Source organism: Eurosta solidaginis, chromosome 2 (assembly GCF_040869045.1).
Source record: "Eurosta solidaginis isolate ZX-2024a chromosome 2, ASM4086904v1, whole genome shotgun sequence".
Lineage (NCBI taxonomy): Eukaryota > Metazoa > Arthropoda > Insecta > Diptera > Tephritidae > Eurosta > Eurosta solidaginis.
In genome coordinates this window covers 85,966,289-85,990,504 of record NC_090320.1, presented here as the reverse complement: position 1 = coordinate 85,990,504, position 24,216 = coordinate 85,966,289, and the positions used below count along the sequence as shown (strand labels likewise).

At 35.7% G+C, this 24,216-nt stretch overlaps 1 pseudogene; it reads right to left on the bottom strand.

Moving 5' to 3' along the window:
* Positions 1-3,736: 3,736 nt before the first annotated feature.
* On the bottom strand, positions 3,737-11,820 carry LOC137241552 (congested-like trachea protein; annotated as a pseudogene).
* Positions 11,821-24,216: the final 12,396 nt, after the last annotated feature.

Sequence of the window (24,216 nt, the reverse complement as noted above, 5' to 3'; positions counted from 1 at the left end):
ACTGAAGCTCAGGAATTTCAACTGCAGTTCAGCAAATTACAACTGAAGTACGGAAAATTACAATTTAAGTTCAAATATAATTTTCTGAACTACAAACAGAAATTCTGAACTTCAATTTTCATTTTCTGAACTACAAATAGAAATTCTGAGCTTGAATTGAAATTTTTGAACTTAAATTGTAACTTTCGAACCCCAATTGCAGCTTTCTGAACTAAAATAAAAAAGGTACAGCATTAAAATTGGCGAATTACAAGTCAACTTACTCAAATTGTGAATTGCATACTCGCGATTTGATGGTTTACTGCAACCAATAGTTCTGTTAGTTCTTCTCTTTCGTTTTCTATATCATTAATTAATTTATTTAAGTTTCCCTTAACTTTGTATGCATACAATCGCATACAATAAAATTTGTATTTATGAGTCACCAACAAGACTGAAAAACTATTCCTTCCTTAAGACTTATAGTTAATAATTTACAACTATTATAAATAATGTAATATATTATAAAAATGTTGAATAAAAGAAATGTTAATAGATTTGAATTAAAGAAATATTTTATTTATATAGCAGTATAATCCAAGTAAAAAAACAGCCATAATACTAGTGAAAAGGTGGTCATATTAACGTAAAAATACTGTAAAAATACTCGTAAAGTTACAGGTATATAACTTAAAAAATGCTTGCCATAACGTGAATGTAAGAACAGCACAGAACTATAGTTTGTTTACATTTCGATAACCTAAAACCGTATATGTGTGAGCAGTATGGACAATCACATAAATAGGTACGACGGAATGGACTGGTCACAAAAGTTACCGCTGCCCTGTACAAATGCTACTTAACGATTTACGTGTTTCATCGACACAGCTTTTATTCATTTTCCTAATCAATTTACGGGCACATTTTTGCTGGGTAAGAGCATTCGTTCACTTCGGTGACTCTCAGTGACTGTAGGTGATTGTCTTACGTTTTTTCGTATTATATAGCGACGCAAAGTGTCACGAACACTCATTTTTGCTGTCAAAATATTCACTTGCTTCTGGGTCGCGTTTGCTTCATTCACTTCGTTTTTCATTGTCGTTTTTTTTTATAATTTTTGAGTAAAAAAAAGATTGAAATTTTCCATAGACAAAAATGTTGGTATGGCCTAGAAGGTTCAATGTGGTCATATTAAATCGTTCCCGACATGGTCGAGCTTGTACCTTAATGGTGCTTGTTATTTAGAGCTTCGTTCAATGCACACATATTTCGTCAAAAAATTTTACAAGAATAAAAAAGCATAAGCGAAGCCTATACAACTTATAGCCAGGGACCAGAACAGTCATTCCTTTTGTAATAAAAGTCCTTCAGAAAAAATGTTGGTATAGCCTAGAAGGTTCAATGTGGTCATATTAAATCGTTCCCAACTGGTCGAGCTTGTATCTTAATGGTGCTTGTTACCGCAACATACCGGATATTTATCCTGCAAAGGACCATCAACATCGAAAACACTCCCTGAAACCTTCGGGGAGTTTCTTTATCGCTACAGCAACAACAACAGTTGGTTATGGTTTTTCGATAACAAGTTTCTAGGGCTAGAAGCAAAAATTTTTAAGTGTCCCTACAGATTTCAAATCCAGATATTTACGAGAATGGATTGGTAAACAATTCTTTTAATTTCGATGAACCAAATCTTAGTTATAGGGTGGTACTTTTATTCTATTAATAAAAAATATAAGTCTGGATTTAACTTTTATTTTCGGACTTATAAAATAAATGATTCGTCCTGAAAATGCTATGGCTATCCCCGGAATCCCATACACTTTCACCAAGGAATAATTTTTAACCGGACTTTTTCGAGTCAAGAAAAAAATTATTAAAATGAGTCACTGATTATAACTAATAGTTATACTATAGTTTTGTCACTATCTTTCGTTACGATCCTTATTTTCGTAGTTTTATGTCAAAAACTAATTCTGAGTAATAGGAAAATAAAAATAATAACCTTATTGTGGATTTTTTAATAACTATAATAATTATACCTCTGTGCTACTTTTTTCAAAATGTTCTTATAAATCGCTGATTCTCGAACAATATAGTGGTGTCCTATCCTCGCTTCTGTTTTACTTCTATATATCGAAGCCCTGACTGCACGATAATGGCTACAGGTACCGAACCACCCGTCGATGAGATAGGTAATAAAATAAACAACTATCTCCTGATCTCTCCAGTTTTTTCGCTTCGCGAACCCTGTCATTGTCACCGACCAAATCGGCGACTTTATTTATAACATAGATGCGCCAAATGTCGACCATATTGAACATCCACGTCGATGGAGTCACGCTACCTTCTGTCTTACACACAAAAATCCTGGGTGTGACGTTCGATCAGCATCTAAATTTTGGAGAGCATGCAACCGAATTATTCCTAAAATCCATATCCGTAATAAAATCTTCAAATGTCTTGCGGGCATCACTTGGGGTAAAGACAAAGAAACACTCGTTATCACTTACAAAGCAATTGGACACCCGATTGTATGCTACGCGTCTCCGATATGGTCGCCAAGCCTAAAGGTTACTCACTGGAAGAAAATACAGGGCTTGCCAAAATACTGCCCTCAGAACCGCCATAGCTGTCGTCTTATGTCCCCAGAACACCATCTACACAATAAGGCGGGAGTAGTCCACATTAGGGAGATAAATTAAATGCTGAATAGACAGTTTCTGTTGGATACCCAGAAAGCTGGGCATCCCAGCAGACATCTGATTTATGAGGATCAGTGATATAAACAAACAGGCGACGGACCTCCATACCGGGAATTGCCCGGCGAATCTGGTACTTAAAGAAAAATACTCAGCTAGCAGAAGAGGAACGCACTCTCCCTACGGAAAGAGGCGGTCACTCTAGCTCAACTTCGATCTGGGTACTGTAACAGGTTAAACTCTTACCTATCCAGAATCAACCCCGACTTACAAAATGTATATCCTATTTGGAATGTGTCCCCACATGTCACCAACCATCTTGTTAATTATAATTTGAAATCAACGCTTCTAATACCCCTCTCACTTTGTCCAGCCCGGTTGAAAAAACAATTTTCGTTGGACTCCCGTTAGAGGACATTGATGATCGGTCGCACCTATTGAATGGGGCGAAGCACTGCTACAACAACGACAATAACAGTGTCTTTATCGTTAGTACAACGATAAGAAAGGTGCCGCAGACTTGTAGGTATGCAGGGTAAAAAAACTTCAACGGAGTTCATACTATAACCAAAATGCTAGTTCGGGTGGAAACTGGATTTGCCATAACAATAAAAGCCGCTTGGACTTGGAGGCTGCTTCTGCAATTACAATAACAACTCTTGAGTAATCCCGCCTTTTGGATGAAGCGAAGCACTATTATTTTAACAACAACAACTAAAACAAAACAATATAATAAATATGAAAATTAACTTTTTCATGAAAGAGCTTAGCCATGCCTCTTATAAGCGCTGCATATGATTTGGCTGTTTTGGTTGTAATTGTCCAAATAGCTGCTCAGCTATCTCACCATATTGATATTTTTTCTGCCTATGTATATAGGTTGTGTACACTAATAATTTTACAACAATTCAGGATGATAGCAATAATCATACGTAAAATAATAATTTTTTTTTATATAAATTAAAATGGTGAAAATTGCATAGATTTATAAGTGCACTATATAGACTATGTTGTTATAAAAAAAATATTATTTTTAGTCTTTAAGTTTAAATTCTTTAGTTTATTAAAGCGACGATAGCGTCGAAAGCATCATTTGCTATCTGGATGCGAAAGAAGCAGGCAGAATTAACTGGAAAGGCAGGTAACGTAACTGGTGTGACACCACGATATAAAGCCCTAGGACCACCGGTACGCATTAGATCCACGAAGCCGATGCGCACGCCACGCGGATACTTGCCTGCGGGAGCTGGTTGCAATCTGCTCTTGAGTACATCAGCTGGCATACCCACCATCCAATATGCTATACCCGCTGCACCACCAGCAACAATTTTTGAACCGATGCTTATCTTTTCGCTCCCAGTTTGCTCTTTGACCTTATCTTGAATATACTCGTAAGTGAGAAAATAGAAAGCATTTGCGGGTAAATCACAACAGCATCGCACAGCTCCCTTTATATAAGCTACGTATACCGTCTTCCTTGTACAATTTCGAGACTGTATCTTACATACTCTTGTATTTACGTTCGCCACCTGACGATTGCTGCACTTTTAATAAGCAATTAATATGTTCACCAGGCGCTGTAATAACGGTTGACATCAACCCGGAAAAAGAGCAAGAAATTCCAATTTGGGTGTATTTTAGCTTTGCATTTTCACCTGTTTGTTGCACGCGTTTACCCAATGCATAACCAGCAAAGCATAACGCAAATATGGGCGCTACACTGTGAGTGGTGCAGTCATACCTTTGTATAGGCCTGTGACGCCTTCATTCTTTATAGTTTTGGCAGCACAATCGAAAGCGCCCTTGTACCAGGGGGTTGACCAGGAGCGGGGTTGGACCTTGTTTGGAGGCGAACCTTAATGGTGTCCAATGGATGTCTCGAGAGTACATTGTATACGCAACCAAATCCGCCGAAAAAATTGCACTGCAAAGCTTTCCGAAATAAAAAAGTAACAAGTGGCTATACTGGCTACGTATTGGGTTTGACAGTTTCAGTGAATACGTAGTGACTACCTAAGAGCACAAACGCGAATACGTAAGAAGTTATAAAATGCGAATTCTGGGTGAATGTGAATGTGAGTGAATGCGACGCAAACATTCACGGTGACATACATAATATGGGCCTTAATAAAGAAAAAGGAAAATGTATATTTTTACTACTCATTTTGAAAAGTTGAAAAGAAGTTATAAAATAACAAATTATAGTTATGTCTCACAAAAAGCACAAAAAGTATGAATCACAAAAGCACAAGAAACAAACTAAATGGAATAAAATGACGCTACTATGCAAAAGCAATCAGTGGTGCCGACAAAAAAATTCTAAGACACCTTTCCGCGTAGGTAGCCTTGTGCCGCGCTTATAAAAAATAATCCTTAGCCGGTCCAACACCGGCTTCGCGAACTACAGTATTCAATAGAACACCTTTCCGTAGAGGCGGCCTTCGGCCGCGCTTATAAAAAATAATCCTTAGCCGGTCGAACACCGGTTCGCGAACCACAGTAGTTCTGAGTAGAACACCTTTCTGCGTAGGCGGCCTTCGGCCGCGCTTATAAAAAATAACGCTTGTGGACGTGGCCTCCTTGAGTGCCACTCGAGAAGCTCCATTTCTTCCCGCTGCGAATAAAAATTGTTCTTGTGCGCTTTGCACGCACACTCCACTCAATGACTGAACACAGTATTTTAATTAAGTTTACTTTGTTCTATTTATTTAAATTAGTTTTAGTTTTCGTAATATATTAAATAGCTTGTAGTACTTTAGCACTCAGTTATACTTTGGTTTTTCACACGAACTGAGTGTTTTTCTTCTCCAGTCCAATATTATAATAATGGCCGCCTTTTCTTTTTTCCCGACCTCCCCGTTTCCAACTTGTCTCAACACCTGTTGTCCATTCACAATAGACAACAGGGTTGCACCATCCCCCTTTTCGAAAAAAAAAGGTTGAAGTCGACAAGTTGATTAGGTTTGTCGGCTTCAACTTTTCTTTGGGTTTATTTTCATTCATCCCGAATGGAAGAAAAATGAGAAAACTTTTGAACTTTTGCGGCAGATATACCTAGGGTAACTTGGCTAATTTAACTAATTAAGTTTGTTTGTATTTTAACCTACATATTTACTTATCTGAATATTAGTAGTTTATATATTTTTGTAAGTTATCTAGTCAATTTAGTTATTTACATTTATTTGTTCCTGAGGCCTACTTATGTACATATATTAATATTAGTAGTTTATATGTATTTTTGTTGTTTTTTTCTTGTTGTTTCTTTTTTTTTTTTTTTTGTAATTCAAAATTGAATTTTTGTGGGTTTCTTTTTGTGTATTAGCTTATACGTACGTTTTCTTTTTGTTTATTTTACTTAAATTAAAGTATGATACATTTTTTTCCATTTGCTTAAATTTAGTGTAACAAAATGATTAAAAAAATTTATTTTGACTATCTCAAAATGAAATTGGGTACATCCGATTTTATTTATATAGGTGCTCCCCTTATGCGGTTTTTATGTACCGTTTTGTATTTTTTATTTTCATTATCAAAAATGGTTACATTTACACCGTCTATATTTGTTACTAAATATGGGCCCTGATATATGTTTTTTTGTTTTTCAAGTGGTTTTCTACTAACCCTTTAGCCAAGGCGTGGCATTTTTGCGTTCGGTACTTTACTTCTTTTGAATAATTTTCGATATTATAAATGGGTTCGATTGTTTCGTTCTTCAACTCAGATGGCCATTTTACCGAAAACTAGTTCAAAAGGAGTAAGTTTAGATATTATCGAATACCGTATTTGGCGTTGTGTTATGCCAAAACGTAAAATATATGTATCCCAATCATCAAAGGAATCATTTAAGTACGCACGTAGGTATTCATTGAAAACTCTATGGTTTCTTTCGACAGTTCCTACGGTTTCATGATGATATGGTGTAGAAAAGTTGTGAACAAAATTTAATAAACTGGTTAAATTTGCAAAAATTTCATTTTTGAATTCAGTGCCTAAATTTTATTTAATGGATTTCATAGCACCGTATATTAAAATGAAGCCTTCGAATAGTACTGATGCGATGGTTTTTGCACTTTTATCTGGTATTGATATTGTAACTAAGTATTTTGTCAGATCGCAAATTATGGTAAGCGCGAACTTATTACCATATCTCGATTCTGGCAATCGGCCTGTTGTGTCAATTACAACAATATCGAAAGGTTTATTAGGGGTAGGTGTTAGAACGAGTTCTTCTTTATTTCCTATTTTGACTTTGTTCAAAAGACATTTTTCGCATTTACCCAAAACAAACTCATTGTATCATTAATACCCCAAACCATATTTGCTTTGTTTTAAATATGTTAACTTAACCTCACGCTCTAAAGATAGATTGTAACAAGCAAGAAAGTCTAAGTAAACCGAACATTTGTTAAGATTAGACCTGTAGGAAAAGTGGGCGTGGTCTTTAACCGATTTTGATTATCTTCACTCAGTCTATATAAATTGGTGAGGATAATCTCTCTGCCCAATTTTAATGTAATATCTTTGACGGCTTTTGATTTACGGCTTGTTAAACTTACTAATTTTCTTCTCCTAAATGTGGGTGATGCCAGACTCGTATTCTAAAATTTTTTTGAATAAATTTTTTGCCTCATAAAAGCAATCCACCTTTCATTAGATAAGCAGTATTCGTTTTTGAATCATCAAATTTTTTTCAAATTTTTCTAAATTTTCAATATCGAAAGAGAGGGCGTGGCTTTCGTACGATTTCGCTCATTTTCAATACCAATCTATTATGCGTCCTATGTAATGTTTTTCCAGTAAAATTTGTTTCGTAATTTGGCGTATAATTTTTTCGTTCCACAGTGACCTCCAGTGATGGGATCATTGTGATAAATTGCTAATAATTTTGATTTTTGTTCCTGATCAGTGATTGTTTCAATTGGATCCATTAAAATAATTTTTAAAAATTGTAAAAGCTTATTTCCTCTTTCTTTAAAATTTGTAATTGTAATGTATTTGAAAATTAAATCGTTTTTTGGTCATTCTATTTCCTTAATATTAAGTTTTCCGGCTTCTTTTTCTAGCCTCGAAAGTAAAGTATCGAAATTCTTTATTTCGTTAGAAAATTCAAAATCAAATGAAATTATTCTTTTATGCTTTATATACGCGCATATTCTTAAAAATTGTTTATTGTTTTAAATCGTTTTTTGGTCATTCTATTTCCTTAATATTAAGTTTTCCGGCTTCTTTTTCTAGCCTCGAAAGTAAAGTATCGAAATTCTTTATTTCGTTAGAAAATTCAAAATCAAATGAAATTATTCTTTTATGCTTTATATACGCGCATATTCTTAAAAATTGTTTATTGTTTTTATCATGAAATATTTCTGATCTAATACGAGGAATTTTTTTTGAAAAGTTATGAGTGAATTTATCATACACGTTTAATGTTTGTATATTTTCACAGAAGTTTATATTTTCAATAGAACTACATTTGTCCCTTTTCTTACTCTTAGCCCTAGTCTGAACTGCAAATATATTTTTGGTTGATTCTTTTATTTCGCCAATGGTTATACGAGAAGGTGCATCAGCTCCTACATTTGATTTTCCCTTTATGTACTCTATTGTGAAATTTTATTCTGCCAACTCAAGTCTAATTCTAGAAAGTTTTGAAGATGTGTATTTCACAGTGAATAGATATACTAATGATTCTACAATAAAGTGATTTCCATAAACGTATGGTCTAAATTGTTTAATGGCATAATAAATGGCTAATAATTCCAACTCAATGATGGCTTTTTTTTGTTCTGCCTCATTAAAAGATTTTGACGCATAACTGTTTGGAAAAATCTGGGTATTGTCATATCGTTGGTGACATTAGGGATGCTCTTAGTGCATCAAAAGCTTTATCGCATGCCTCGTCCCAGTTAAATTCTACTCTTTTTCTATTCAGTCTATTCAGAGGTGCTGCCAGAGATGCAAAGTTTGGAATAAAGCGTCTGTAGTAGTTGGCAAAAGCTACAAACCTTCTAAAGCGTCCTTGCGTCCTTGTCTGTTGGCTTAGTATAGTTACGAATTGCGTCTGTTTTAGATTCGTCTGGTGACAGACCTTCAGCTGAGCATTTGTGTCCTAGGAATGTTACTTCTGGTCTTAGAAAATTACATTTATGTGGATTGAGTTTAAGGTTGAATGATCTACAAGTATTGAATACTTTAGACAAATTTTTAATGTGATAGGATTCGCTACAGCCGATGACTATAATGTCATCTACATAAAGAAAAGCTTCATTAGGTGGTATTCCTGAAAATGCGATGGTCATCATTCTTGAAAACGAGTTTGGTACAATGTTCAAACCAAATGGCAATACCTTCCATCGATACGCTCCACGATCAGTAGAAAATGAGGTTATATCGCGTGAATTTGCGTGTAATGGTATTTGGTGAAATCCAGAAAAAAGGTTGAGAAAATTTGGCTCTGCCAAGATTGTCTAACATAGCATCGATTCGTGCTAATGGAAATTTGTCTGCTATTAGCTTCTTGTTAACTGCGCGAAAGTCAACGCACATTCTGTATGCTTTTTTCCTATTTATTTTCTTTTCAGGAACTAGGATAAGGGGACTGTTGTAGTTAGAATAGCTTTCTTCGATTAAATCATTTTCTAGTAATTTTGTAACTTGTCTGTTAATTTCTTGCCGCTGCGAATAGGGTAGACGATAATTCTTTATATACACTGGTTCGTTGTCAGTTGACCGCAATTTCTGCTCATAAAAATTATTTAACGTCCTTTTATCGTTGTCAAGCGCGAATATGTCAGCATATTGTATGCATAGATCTAAAAGTTCAGATGGTGCATCTATTGGAATTAGATCTTTTAAAAACGAAATTATTTCGTTAATTCGCTTCTCATCTGACTTAGTTTTGTCGACTACATAGACGTGATAATTTGATAAGTTTTCTGCTTTAACAGCATTTTTATGTTCGAATTGTACATCACTTGTGGTATTGATTAATTTTATGATTGGGTTATTGGAATTTGTAATGCATCTTGTGGTAAATACGCCTTTGTGTATTTCTTGAGATTCAACGAAAAGTTGTTGAGTGACCTAAGTCGAAAATTCGAAAAACTTCGCATCTTGGTGGTATAATACACATATCTCTTTCCGTTCCGTGTATGATTGGCATAATGACTTTTTCTTTATTTGCCCAGAATGAGATGCTACTATTTGAATAATTTATTACACATTTGTTATGATGAAGAAAGTCTTTACCCAGTATACCTTCAGATGGAATATTGAAGCCATCGTTTACCACATGTAAGCTATGTTCGACTAGATTACTAGAAAAAATTAGGTCTATGTTTATTTTACCCAAAGTAGGAACTGAGTTTGGTCTTACACCAGTGATATTAACTATATCGTCAGAATTAATTGGAATTTGCTTATTGAAGCTTGAAATTTTAATCAGCGAAATATCAGCTTGTGTATCTAGTAAAAATGTACATAATTTGCTAGATCCGGTTATATAAATTTCGATAAAATCTGAGTAATTTAGGTTTAGACAAAAAATATGTTTAGTATTTATTAGCTTATCTCCTCGTCTCTCAGTGTTCTCTGCTGAGGGGCGTTCAAGTTTTAAGAGCGGACGTTTGCATTACTTCGCGTATTTGAACTTCCGGCGTTAGTATTGGTTCTGTTTTCTAACCTATTTTGACTGTTGCTGGTGTTAGGGGAATTACCATTGCCTCGATTGTCGTTATTTTGTCTATAATTGTTGTTTTGCCTATTTTGATTGTTATTGTTGTATCTACCGTTATTATTGTTGTTGTACCTATTGAAATTGTTATTGTTATTGGACCTATTGAAATTGCTATTGTTGTTGTATCTATTATTGTTGTTGTAGTAGTTATTGCCTCTATTGTTATTGCGAAAGTTGGTTTGATTGTTAAACCTTGATCGAAAAGCTAATACCTGTCTTTCTGTAGCCTGATTGTTTTGTTCGACTATCATTTTTGCTACGACGTCTTTTGCGTCACTTAAAGAGGTTGATGCCAGAATTACTTTACTTACTTAATTGGCGCTTAACCGTCTAAACGCCAGAATTGCTTTAACTAAATCTGAGCGCGTATTTAGCCTACAAACGTTTACTGACTGTTCGACTGCCATCTCGTGCGCTTTGGTTTTTGATATGCCCTCGATAATTAGATACCTCTCTAAAGCATCAGATAATTCCTCTACGCGTTTAGCAAACTCGGTTAAATTATTGTTTGTAACTTTTAGTGAAGCTATTTTCCCTGCAACGACTTTTGAATTGTCTGGCTTTATTTGACTTTTAAACGCATCTTTAATTTCTTAGATAGATGTTATATATGTCGGAATTGCTTCTCTTGCTTTCCCTTCGAGCTTCAATTTAACAAGTGAAATGAAAGTTGACATAAGATCTAGATCTATACAGCCTTCTACTAGTTAAATTTTATCTATGAAGGAGTCTAGCGCTAAGGGGTCACCGTTATAGTTTTTCCTAAATAAGGGCGCCCACGACCCAATAAACTGTCTCTTTTGCTCTGGTGTAGCCATTATTGTTGGTTCTAGAAAATTTCGTACGGGATTGGTTGGAATTTGAGAAAGTTGTTAAAAGCCCTAAAGAATTGTTTGATGTAACGACTGGGTTATCGAAACCACAGAAGTTTTCTTGTAATGAAATATTTTCAGTATAAGGTAAAGAGAAACTTTGTTCACCGATACGACTGTCGAGTGTTTCCGGCTTTGATGAGTCAGAGAATTCTTCTTCTTCCTCAGATTCGATTTTGTATGCGTCGAAGGATTCTTTTTCTTCTCGATTAGTATCTGATATAAAAGTGTTATCTTGGACGAAGTCGCTGTAGTTGGTTGGTACTTTAACTGTGCAGTTGATTTTTGTAAAACATTTAATTAATTCTTCCCTACAACGTGATAAACTTTTATTCACAGCAATTGGCCTAGGTCGGTTTCCAAAATGACCATTTACCTCTACCAAAATGTTATTGTATGCCTCAATTAAAGAATTTTTATATTCATCAAACTTCTCTTGCCTTGTCGATAAATAACGACCTGTATGCAAAACGCGTTTTTTAATTTTAAAGAAATTTTCTCTCAATTCTTTGAATTTTGTTTCGAAATTTGACATTAGCAGAAGAAAGATTTTTACAGTTGCAGCTTTATATGCTTAGATATTAAGAAATTTGATTGAAAAGGAAGGTTGAAATGAATTTATAATCTAAATCGAATTGTGAAAAAGTTGCAAGTTTGAGGTATGAATATGAACGAATTTGAATGAAAAAGAAATTTGGAATGGTTTTAGAACCTAAATAGTTTGAGTTACGAATATGAACAAATTTGAATGGAAGAGAGATATCAAATGGTTTTGTAACCTGAATTGTATTACCCTAAATTGAATTGTTGCTGCAGATTTGAGACATGAATTTGAACAAGTTTGAATTGAAAGGAAATTTGAAATGATTTTATCACCGAAGTTGAATGAGAGAAAGTGGCGAGTTTGTTATGAATGTGAAAAAAAAAATTTATTGAAAAGAAATTTAAAATGATTTTATAATCTAATTTGAAACCGCTCTACTTGAACTGTGTATTGAATTTTGGAATAAATTTGTTAGGGTTATTTGAAGTAAGAATTGCTTGAAAGTGGATTGAATTGTATTCCAGATGAACCGTCAATTAAGTTTTGGCTTTGAAAAATTTTGTTTCGTACCGACTGTGCTGCCATATACGACCTACAATGAAAGACTGATTTATTTTTTCCAATTTCCGCAAGGCGATATTAATTTTAAATGGGATATGTTTATTGCAATTTAGTATTTATTTCAATATTGTTTAACGTGACGGCCGCACCGTTGCACAAAAAAATGTTTCACAGCAAAATGTATCTTTTTTTTTTTTTGTGTGTTAAAATTTGTATTAAATTTTATTTTATTTTATCATTTTTTTGTTTTGATTTTTTTCCGAAGTATAGAACGTATTACGAATTTTATAAATTATAAATTTTTTAAAAATATTGAATGTGTTCAAGAGTAATTAAATTTTCACAAAGTGTGTCAATGTATATGTATATACCTACCCACTTTATAAAAATTTATAATGTTGCAAATATAGACGTTGTATGTAATGTTGTATTTTGTTATGAATCAATGAATATTTTTTTTGGAAAATATAAATTTTATGTATGACCAATTTCATTTTCTGTTTTGAATTTTTTTTGTATTTTTTTGTATTTTTTGTATTTTTTTTTTTTTTTTTTGAATTTCTTGTATATTTTTGAATTTAATGTTTTTGTAAATTTTAGTAGAAAAATTTTTTATTGATGCAAAGAAATTCAAAATTCAATTTAAGTTTAATTTGTTTGCACCGTTGTAATTGAAAGAAAAAAAATCTGTAAGTATATGGTATGCAAAGCGAAAGCACCGCATTTAATGGAATTATTATTATATTTGGTATACATACATACGTATATGTGTTTGACAAAAAAAATGTATTTCATACATATATGTGTATACTTATTTTTCTGCTGCAACTTCTGCCTCGCTGCAGGGGTTAATCCTGCTGCCGCTTTTGCTACCTTGGTGTTGATGCATGCCGCTTATGTTCGCTGGTGCTGGCATTGCTGCTGCCGTTGATGTTCGCTGGTGGTGGTGGTGGATGCAAAATGGCGAATTGGTACTCTGCCGTTATTTAGTGGCGTGGGTTTATATGCCGTTACGATTTCCGAAAACTTTTCTTTTTTTTTCCTGAGTTAATATTTCCTCCTTTTATTTTTATTTGTGAGTTTTAGTATATTTTTATTATTTAAAAGTTCTTTCTATTACTTCTGTTTCTTATTATTTGTAGGTTTTAGAATTTTTAATCATTTTAAAAGATTTTGCATTATTTCCGTTTATTTTAGTCGTAGTTTTAGGTTTAATTTATTATAATTTTGATTTTTTCTTTCATTTCACCCACTGCCACTTTTTACCACGATTTAAGTGAAAAATTCCGCAACACCACCTACCTTGGTCACGGTCGCCATGTGGACGTGGCCTCCTTGAGTGCCACTCGAGAAGCTCCATTTCTTCCCGCTGCGAATAAAAATTGTTCTTGTGCGCTTTGCACGCACACTCCACTCAGTGAATGAACACAGTATTTTAGTTAAGTTTACTTTGTTCAATTTATTTAATTTAGTTTAAGTTTTCGTAATATATTAAATAGCTGTATTTTAGTTTTTCACACGAATTGAGTGTTTTTCTTCTCCAGTCCAATATTATAATAATGGCCGCCTTTTCTTTTTTTGCCGACCTCCCCGTTTCCAACTTGTTTCAACACCTGTTGTCCATTCATAATAGACAACAGGGTTGCACCAAGTGTGAAACAGGGTAAGATCATAAGGATGCTGGTACACCCTTAGCCGGTCCAACACCGGCTTTGCGGACCACACTACTTCTGATTACAACACTTTTCCTCTAAAGCGTGTAAATCAGACGAATTTTTGCAATGAAGACGAACCAAATGCACCATAAAATAATAATAGGGGGCAGGACCCCAGAATCCTATTACTACTACTACTGTTAATTTGTGGAAATGGATATGGTAAGACCGCACTTATTCTACTTAGTGTTTTTTAGATGTGGCAGCACAGACTTGTAATGTCATAAAATATATATACGTACACACATATCAAGTTGTATAGAAATTTGAAAACGTTAACAACAAATAACTTTTAAATTACAAGTTTGCGTACTTTAAAATGGTAATTGTGCAGTTTAGGGGCCCCACCCTAAAATTGGGCCTTTTTTTTGAGTGAGGCATCAAAAGACGCGCATTCACGTCTAGATCAAGAATCCGAAATGCAAGGAAGTTAACTTTTTTCACCCGTTTAAAAGTTATGCGCGAAAAACTGGTTCGTCTTGTACATATTGTTCCCGCACATTTACAATCTTTTAAGCGCACAAATAACATCCTGTTTTGTTTTTCGATAGATTAATACAATTTGATATTCACGAATTAGTGAAAAAAATTTGTCTAATTTCTCTAATTAATATGCAATTAGGTAATAAAAATACAGAAAATACACTCTAATCACTTGATTCGTTGTTGAAGAAAAGCACCTGATGATGAATAGTGCTGCCAGATGAGCAATAATAGAAATTAACTGAACAAGAAATTACTCTTGCTGTTGGCCCCGCAGAACGCTCGGTGCGCGGAGGTCCAATATAATTGAAAAGAAAAGAAAACAAATAATTTCAATATTAGTATTTTATAATAATTGATTTATTATTTGTTAAGTTGGTACAATTAATTTACCTTGTTTGTGATGCGGCGGGACCGCAGCAGTTGACCTTCTACCTTCGTGGTTGAAATTGAACAGAAAATGGAGAGTGATCTCCGTGTTGTCGAACCGGAGATCGTGCGGGGATTTTCCAATGGATATTTGTTATCCGATGGAAAACTCAGTTACCCGTGTTAGTGTTGCATATATGTGAACATACATGAATGTGTATGCATGTGGGTGTGCAGTACATGAAAGTATGTATGAATGCATTTGCACTAAATAAATTATGTATTAGAGTGGCCGTGTTTGCAGTATAAAAATATTTAGGTCCCGACCTAAACATGCCTGCCCCTTGCGGTAAGCAACATCTTAAAATGAAGGAAAGTCATGCTGAAGCGGTCACGCGCACATATTACTTAAAACTAGATACAATATGTTTGTATTATTGAATGAAAATTTGTTGGCTGATCACGTCCGGACTTGTTTGCATATAGTAGCCGCTGTAGAAAAAAGAAGCAACATATTAAAGCTGAAAACAAGAACGGGTTATAATTCAACGCACATTATACATTATACATATTTGGACTGTATTTATCTCTTTTGTGTTCCGAGATTTTTCGTAGTCTGGACGTCTCCGTTCCATATTTCCACGAATGTAAATTAATTTTCCAAGTCTCTGTTCCAGATTTTAACTTTATGAGGTTAAATGTTATATCCAGACGAAGAGGACGCGTCTCCGTGCCAGATTGGATTTATTTCGTTAGATTATGTGACAACTAATTTTCCATCTGGACAAAGAGGCCAAGTCTCTGTGTGAGATTTTAACTTTATGAAGTTAAATGTTATATCCAGACGAAAATGACGTGTCTCCGTGCCAGACTGGATTTATTTTGTTATATTATGTTTGAATTTTAATTTTTGGTTTTATTTGAAAAAAATTAATTTTGGTTGGGTGGCGAACGCTGAATGGCATATGTATATGAATTTTTTTTTTTTTATTCGTATTGACGACAGGCGCTTGTAGCAGATTCACCATGTGCAGGGAACTGCATATTGGTTGTCCAAAGTTTGTGCAGTGATGCATTTGCAATAGCGAAAAAGAATGACCGCGTGAGCGCACAACTGTTTATCAACGGGTTATTGATCACTTTCTAAATGCTCCCTGAGTACATCCTATGTCTTCTTTATACTAAATTTCGTGTTTCTGCATTGGAATCATACGTAGAAAATGACTAAATTACACTTGCGAGTGATTAATTCATAACTTCTACTGAATACAATAAATAAAAATGAGTATATTCCAATCTGATCGGAAATTTATAATTTGGTTTTTATTTTTGTGATTTAATTTGTCACAAAGTGTCCTGCCACCCAAGAAAGTTTCGCATTTTCCAACTAGATTTGTGGATTTCGGTAAAAATATGGTAGTTGAAATGTTTGTTGCGAAAAAAATTCAAACATTTCGAGTTTTGAACAATTTTCTTGCAATTCGTACTTATTTTGCAATATTTTTCAATAAAGTATTCGTGAAATCAGTAATTACAAACAGTGAACAAAATTGGAACGGATCATGTTCCACTAAAACACACATATTGGTGTACAAAAAAAACAAAATGTTCGCTATGGCAATACCATACCGCGTAGATGAAATGTCATGTAAATGACAAAAGCGAAATGTAATTACATAGTAAACATGCCGGTAAGTAAACATAGAGGAATCTGGTAATTTATTAATTGTATGATTTTACTAACTTGTATTTACTTTTCTTTCAGATTATGCCAATTAAATGATGTCCCTGTGTGTACATATGTATGTATATACACTATGCTGCAATTAACACCCAAGAAGGGATTTATGTTGCAGTATTACCGGTTGCTGCACAGGCAGCAACAACAAAGAGTAGGGAAGAAAAAACCTTAAGGACTAATTAATGGAGTGCGTCCATCAGGTTTGGATATTTTAATGGATTAGGAAATCTGGAAATAAATGCTTTGTGCACAATTGTGTTATTTTGCGTGAAAAATAAGCACGTTATTTGTATTGTTTTTGGTTCATTTGCTGTGTCTCACAATACCCTACAAAAAATGTTGTAAGTTATTATGAGAAATAAGAAACAGAAATTAAACTCTAAAAATATTATTTTCGATTCTGGTTTAAAATAAATATGTAAATTTGTTTGCAATTTAAATGCTACGCATTATTAATACTCTGAACGAGTGCTGGGTTTATACCCGATTGCATGTGAGGTTCGTACCTACTTGCGAATTTGGTTTTTAATGAAAAATAGTGGAATTTAATTAGAAAAAAATGCTTATGTATTGTAGTTGTCCAATTACACCAACTTGACGTGAAATTTTGTCAAGTTGTTGTAGTTGTACCTTGTAATTGAAACATTAAAACATTTTTTTATTTAGGTACATTTTGATGAAGAAAATAATGATGGTAGATTTTTGAAATAAAAGTGGCGAATTGAATTTATTTTCCTGCAGCTTATTGGACGTAAACGTGGTAAACTGTTTGTAGATTGGTCATCGGTGGATACCTCTCCACTTGTTTCATTGGCTGGTGGAAGTAGAACCAGTTTGGCCAATGGCCTTGTAATTTGACCTTTTTCAGTCGTGATGTCGACAACTCGTACAAGGTCGTCTGGTCCCGGGTGGAGTTTGACCACTCTTCGAAATCTCCACTCGTTCGGAGCTACATTGTCGTCTTTCACGACGACGAAATCCCCTATTTTGATGTTTGCTTTTGGGTGTTTCCATTTTACCCGCTTTTGCATTTCTAAGAGATACTCTCTTTTCCATCTTTTGCAAAAGGTTTGATGCAAAGCTTTTAATTTATGCCACCTATTGACTATGGAGGCAGGATTCTCATTGGAATCTATTTCTAGATGAGCGAGAAGATGCCCGCCTACCAGGAAATGACCAGGGGTTAAGGATTCTAAGTCGGTGGATTCGTTCGACACTGGACTTAATGGTCGCGAGTTGAGGCAAGCCTCTATTCGACAAAGTAGGGTTTTGAATTCCTCAAAGGTATATTTATTCCTACCTGCCACTTTTCGAAAGTGGCTTTTGAAACTTTTTACTCCTGCTTCCCACAGACCACCCATATGAGGAGAGGCAGTGGGGATGAAATGCCATTGCAGAAGTTGATGAGCATATTTAGACAATGCGTTTTCACGCGAATCAGCTATAAATGTCCTATACTCAGATCTAAGTGATCGTGAGGCTCCGACAAAGTTAGTCCCATTGTCGGAATAGATATTTTTCGGACATCCTCGCCTGGCGATAAATCTGGAAAATGCCGCGAGAAAGGATTGGGTGCTAAGATCGGTTGTGGCTTCCAAATGTATAGCTTTCGTAGTAAAGCAGACAAACAGACAGACATAACCTTTCGAAATTCGACACCCTCTACCTCTGTAACTTTTTGTGTCGAATGGTCCTGCAAAATCTACCCCTGAATTAGTAAATGGTCGGGAAAATGTGGTACGTTCCTTGGGAAGGTTACCCATAAGTTGGGTTTGTACACGTTTTTTATAGATTGTGCAGACCTTACAATTGTGAATGATGGATTTTATCATATTTTTAACCCTAGGAATCCAGTATTGGGTCCTAATAAGCCTAAACATTAGTTGATTTTCTCCATATAAAGAGATTTAATGGATAAACTGAACTAAAAGGCGAGAAAATTTGCATGTGTAAGGTAGGATTATTGGATGGCGTTCATTGTATGGTAGGTCTAGAGCCGCGCGGATGCGACCACCAGTCCTTATAATGCCATACTTGTCTAAGAAAGGGTCAAGAGGAAGCACTCTGCTTTTACAATCTACTAGCTTGCCTGACTTCAGATTTTTGTATTCTGTACGATAAAACTGTTGTTGCGACATCTTAACTAAGCGTTGCGTAGCGATTTCGATTTCATATGATGAAACCAGATACGACGTTTTATTAAAATAATCTTTTGTCTTTGGATGAGTTCTTTCGAGAAGTCTCAAGACATAAGATATCACCCTTAAGGCTATGGGTAGGTTCGAAAATCTATACATAATATTAAAATCCGTTTTGGTAGTTTCTGCATGTGTTTGCACTCGTTTCTCCCCAATGGTTTTGTTGTAAGTTATATCTTGTATAGGCCATTTTGAGATGTCTTCTTGTAACCAAGAAGGTCCCTGCCACCACAAGGAATTGTTGACCAGTTCATGTGCTGGGAGTCCTCTGCTAGCCATATCGGCTGGATTTGATACCGAATCCACATGACGTCAATTATCCTTTCCGACCTTTTCCACGATTTTCGTGATACGGTGTGCTACGAAAGTTGACCACGAACAAGGGGGCTTTCGTATCCAAGCCAGTAAAATCGTGGAATCGGTCCATAAATAGGTTGTTGGGTTCCCTAAATTGAGATTTGCTGTTAATGTTTCCATCATTTCGGCGAGTAGCACTGCTCCACATAATTCCAATCGGGGAAGGGAGATAATTTTTACAGGAGCTACTTTAGTTTTCGCCAATAGCAAATTGATTTGAACTTGGTCATTTGATTCGACGCGGAGGTATATTGACGCAGCATACGCTTTCTCCGATTCGTCGCAGAAACCGCGTATTTCCACATTGTTGGTTGGAGAAAAGTGTGTCCAGCGCGGTATCCGAAGGTTATCAATTTCGGGATAATTTTCCATAAAAATTTTCCAACGTTCGGTAGTAGTTGGTCATACTTCTTCATCCCACTTTGTGCCTTCAAGCCAAATGTTTTGCATAATGATTTTAGCTACGATGACTATTGGAGCAAGCCATCCTAATGGGTCGAAAAGCTTTGCAATTGCTGATAAAATCGTTTTTTGGTCAAAATCTCATAATTTTCCATGGGCTTTGCGATGAAGTAAAATTCATCCTTATGTGCATTCCACCTGATTCCTAGTGCCTTCACTGAACTTGCGTCTTCGAATTCCAGGAAATCGTTGTTAAGGAGATGTTGTTTAGGGATATCCTTTAGTATTTGGTCGGAATTGGCTATCCATTTTCTTAGTGGAAAGCCGGCTGACTGCAATGCTTGAGATATTTGATCTCTGGCAGTAATTGCTGATTGATTGCAGTGTCCCACCAGCAAGAATATCATCCACATACATATATTCTCTTAGTATTGTGGATGCAATTGGAAAGGTGTCTTCGACGTCCTTTGCCAATTGTAAAAGTGTCCTTATTGCTAGATAAGGAGCGCAGTTAACCCCGAATGTCACAGTCTTCAGTTCGTAAAGGCTGACAGGGCTTTCAGAGCTAGTACGGAATACTATGCGGTGGTATTTGGTTTGGTTAGGTTGTACCATAATTTGTCGGTACATTTTCTCGATATCGCTGTTGAAGACATATTTGTAAAGTCTCCAGCGAAGTATAAGGATAGTTAGGTCAGCTTGTAGCGTAGGACCGGTATACAAAACGTCGTTCAGACTTACTCCGTTTGCGGTCGGACTAGATGCGTTAAAAACAACGCGAACTTTCGTGGAGGTACTCTCTTCCTTGATGACGGCGTGATGGGGTAGAAAATAATGGTCAGAGGAGTCTGGTGGCACACAGCTGTTGATCCTTGACATATGTCCTAATTCCTCGTATTCGGCCACAACTCGATTATACTCCGTTTGTAAAGTAGGATTTTTCGCGAGGCGTGTCTCGTTCCGGAAGAACTGAGAGCATGCTATTTTGAGAGAAAGCCCTAGGGATATATTGGAAGGAAACTCTTGTTTAAAAGGTAATGATACTGTGTATTTCCCGGTATTATCCCTAGTGGTGGTACTTCTGTATAATTCCTCGCAGTATTGTTCGTCCGCATTAAATCGTTTGTTTTTAGGGATTTCTTCCAGTTCCCAAAAGGCGGATAATTGCTTATCCAATGATACGTCACTGTAATAGGAGACGATTTCTTTGGGTTGCTCTTGCACATCTGTGCGGCCTGTAAGCATCCAGCCGAAAACAGTTTCTTGTGCTAAGAGCGTACCAAGTACATTCTTCTGCAATCCGTTCAAGATGATTTGAGGGTAAATGTCTCCTCCAAGAATGAGATCCACTGGTTCGTTGACAAAGAATCTTTTATCTGCCAACTCGAGATCAGGGAATGATTGTCTGGTCATCGCACTGATCTGGCATGTTGGAAGATCCCCTGTAAGTTTTGGCAGGACAAGGACTTTGGTGTTCAAAGAAAATAATGGGTCAATTAGTGACCGCAACTCTATTGAACAATACTCTTTGACCTGTGCAGAGAATGAGTTAGTTATACCGGAAACTTGAGCGCGAATTTTCTTGGATGGCAGGTTGATTCGACGTTTGAGACGTTCGGTAATAAATGAACATTCAGAACCAGAATCAATTAGGGCTCTGGCTTAAAAAGTGGTATTTTTATAATGTATGTTGACACGAGCGGTGCCTAACACTACACCAGCGGTATAATGCGCATGGCAAGATTGCACATTGGAGGTTTGCTTGTCATTGGACTTTGAATTTTGCCTCTCTCGTGCTTGTCGCGATGTTGAAGGGGTATCAGGGGTGTTGTGTCGAGAATGGCATGTCCTACAGTTATAAGAACTAGTACATTTCGACACAGTATGTCCAGAAGACAAACAATTCAGGCAGCTATTATTGGTTTTAATAAATTCAATTCTACGAGCCGGTGTAAGTTTGAGGAATTTAACGCAGGTTCGTAATTTGTGGTCATTCGTGTGACACATTTTGCAATTAAAATTCTTTATGCTCGTTTGGAAGCTGCCAACCTTTTTATTATGAAGTTCAGGGGTTTTGGTATTTTGGGGCTTAAAACTTTTCGAAATTTTATTACCTCTGTGACCAGACACGTTTTCTAACGCAAGAAATCTATCGGATAGGAATTCATGTCCTCCCATTTTGCTATATCCGTTTTGTTCCCTAAAGACTGTTCCCAAATTGAAAGGCTGGTTTCGGGCAATTTTTCGGCGCACAGGTATACAAAAAGTGCATCCCATAAATCTATCTTATGCCCTTTTAATGCGTTCATGCAATTATTTAATTTTAATTGTAAATCTTTAATAGATTTACCGCAATCCGTTTCAATAGGTTTGATTCCGAAGACAGTGTCGAGCTGAGCCTTCACTAAACTACGCTTGTTTTCATACCTTTCAGTGAGGTTCTTCCACGCTATTTCAAACCTTTCATTTGTGATAGGTGCATTGCTAACAATTTCGTTGGCCTCCCCCTTTGTTGTCTGACTGAGGTAATATAGTTTCTCAATCGGGTAAATATCGTCGTTCGAAATGTAAATGGCCGTAAACATATCTCGGAATGTTGGCCAAGACAAATAGTCACCCTTGAAGACTTCGGTATCACACGGAGGGGGGCGAAGATGGTGTTTGCGACCAGTCTGTTTTTGGGCAGGCTGGTAAATTTTCTCTGTTTCTGCTTTATTAAGGGTCTCTGTCTGAGCCGACATAACAGACATACATTTAGAATAACTAGCCATAGAAAGCTTATGCTTCCTTTTATGGCTTTAATTTCTTCTTTGGACAAACCCTCGGAGATTAACGTGTCATAAGCGTTTTTTGTTTTTACACACATATTTTTTAACTCTTCTTGTTGAAAGGAAAGAGTGTGTTTATCGAGATCAGTCACGTTATCGATATCTGATTCGAATTCTGCAATTGCCTCAGCAAAAAGTATGTATGCATCCATTTTTACTTATGATATGTATACAGATAGAAATCCGGAAGATTTAATGTATACTTTTGAGGTAAAAACCTTTTGTTGCCCTCTCTGCTCAGCTAGTGTTATGTAATTAAGTACCGCCAGTACCCTCAGTTGCGTTTTGACCGGTGGTAGAAACCAACCGACTCGTATACCTAGCTAAGTGCTACCGCAAGTAAGGTAGAAACCCTCAGTTGCGTTTTGATCGGTGGTAGAAACCCACCGACTCGTATACCTAACTAAGTGCTGCCGCAAGTAAGGTAGAAACCCTCAGTTGCGTTTTGATCGGTGGTAGAAACCCACCGACTCGCATATCTAGCAAAGTGTTAACGCAATTAAGGTGAAAACCCTCAATTGCGTAATAATTGGAGTTAAAATTCCACCGACTCGTATAACTAGCTAAGCTACTGAAAAGAGAGCTAGAGAAAAGGGGGCAACAAAGGCAAAAGCAGACTCAAATGTAATGCACTTTTTTTAAATTTTCACTATATATTTCTTTTAGTGTAATTTTTTATGCGCGGGTGTATATAAAAACGCCGATTCGCCACCCACACAGATATAATGGTTATTTTTTTTCAACAAAAAACCTGGACTTCGTTGTGTTAATTCAATATATGTAAGCCGCAAAAAATAAGGCAAAGTGAAAAAATAATAAGCAACAAATAAGCAGTTAAAATTACTAGTGAATTTTTTGTTGGGTAATGAACCAAAGTGAAGGCTCCATTACTGATACTTAGCATAGACTTGACTTGGCTTGCGAACTGTCACTTACAGTTCTGTTAAATGAACATTGCATGTTACTGATTACTCAAAACTTAACTTGACTTAGAAGTCTGTTGAATTTTGATTTTCTATGTAAGTTCTAAGTGACGTTTACATTTTGAGATGCCATTTGTTTGATACCATTTCATTTTGACATTTTGTCATACAAATTGACATTTATTTAAAAATAAATTTCAACGCTGATTATGATGCCAGATTTTATGCGCGAAGTGGAGTATAATCGTGGCTAAGTTGCCAAGTTTACGCCAAGTCAAGTCAAGTCTATGCTAAGTATCAGTAATGGGGGCTTGAGGTGCTGTTGTTGTTGTTGAAACTTAACAAACAACGAAACTAAAAAGAATGTATGGTTATGTGAAACCGAAAATAGTGTAGTTTAAGTTAAAATTAAAATTGTTTCTACCAAAAATTCTGCACTATGTTACCTTAAGCTGTGTCAGCGAAACCTTACCGCGTGTGGGGGGATAATGCTGATAGACAAAAGGCATTTTTAACACTTAATTCACTTTAAACGAAGTTCACTTAAAAAAAATTGTGCGCTGTAAATTATAACCACGTACCTTGATTGTTGTTGAGGCTATATGTGCTTGGTGGTAGTTTTTGTTGAAATTTGTTTAAAATCTCGAAGTTCTTGTTGTGGTGTGCCCAAAAAAATCTTGAAGGTCTTGTTTGTTGCTATTAAGGAATCTCGAAGGTCTTGTTTGTTGTGCCAAATTTAATAATGATAATCTTGATTTGCCTTTTCGGTGCTGTGGACTGTATATGTAGATCAAAGTCTGGTCGCTCGTA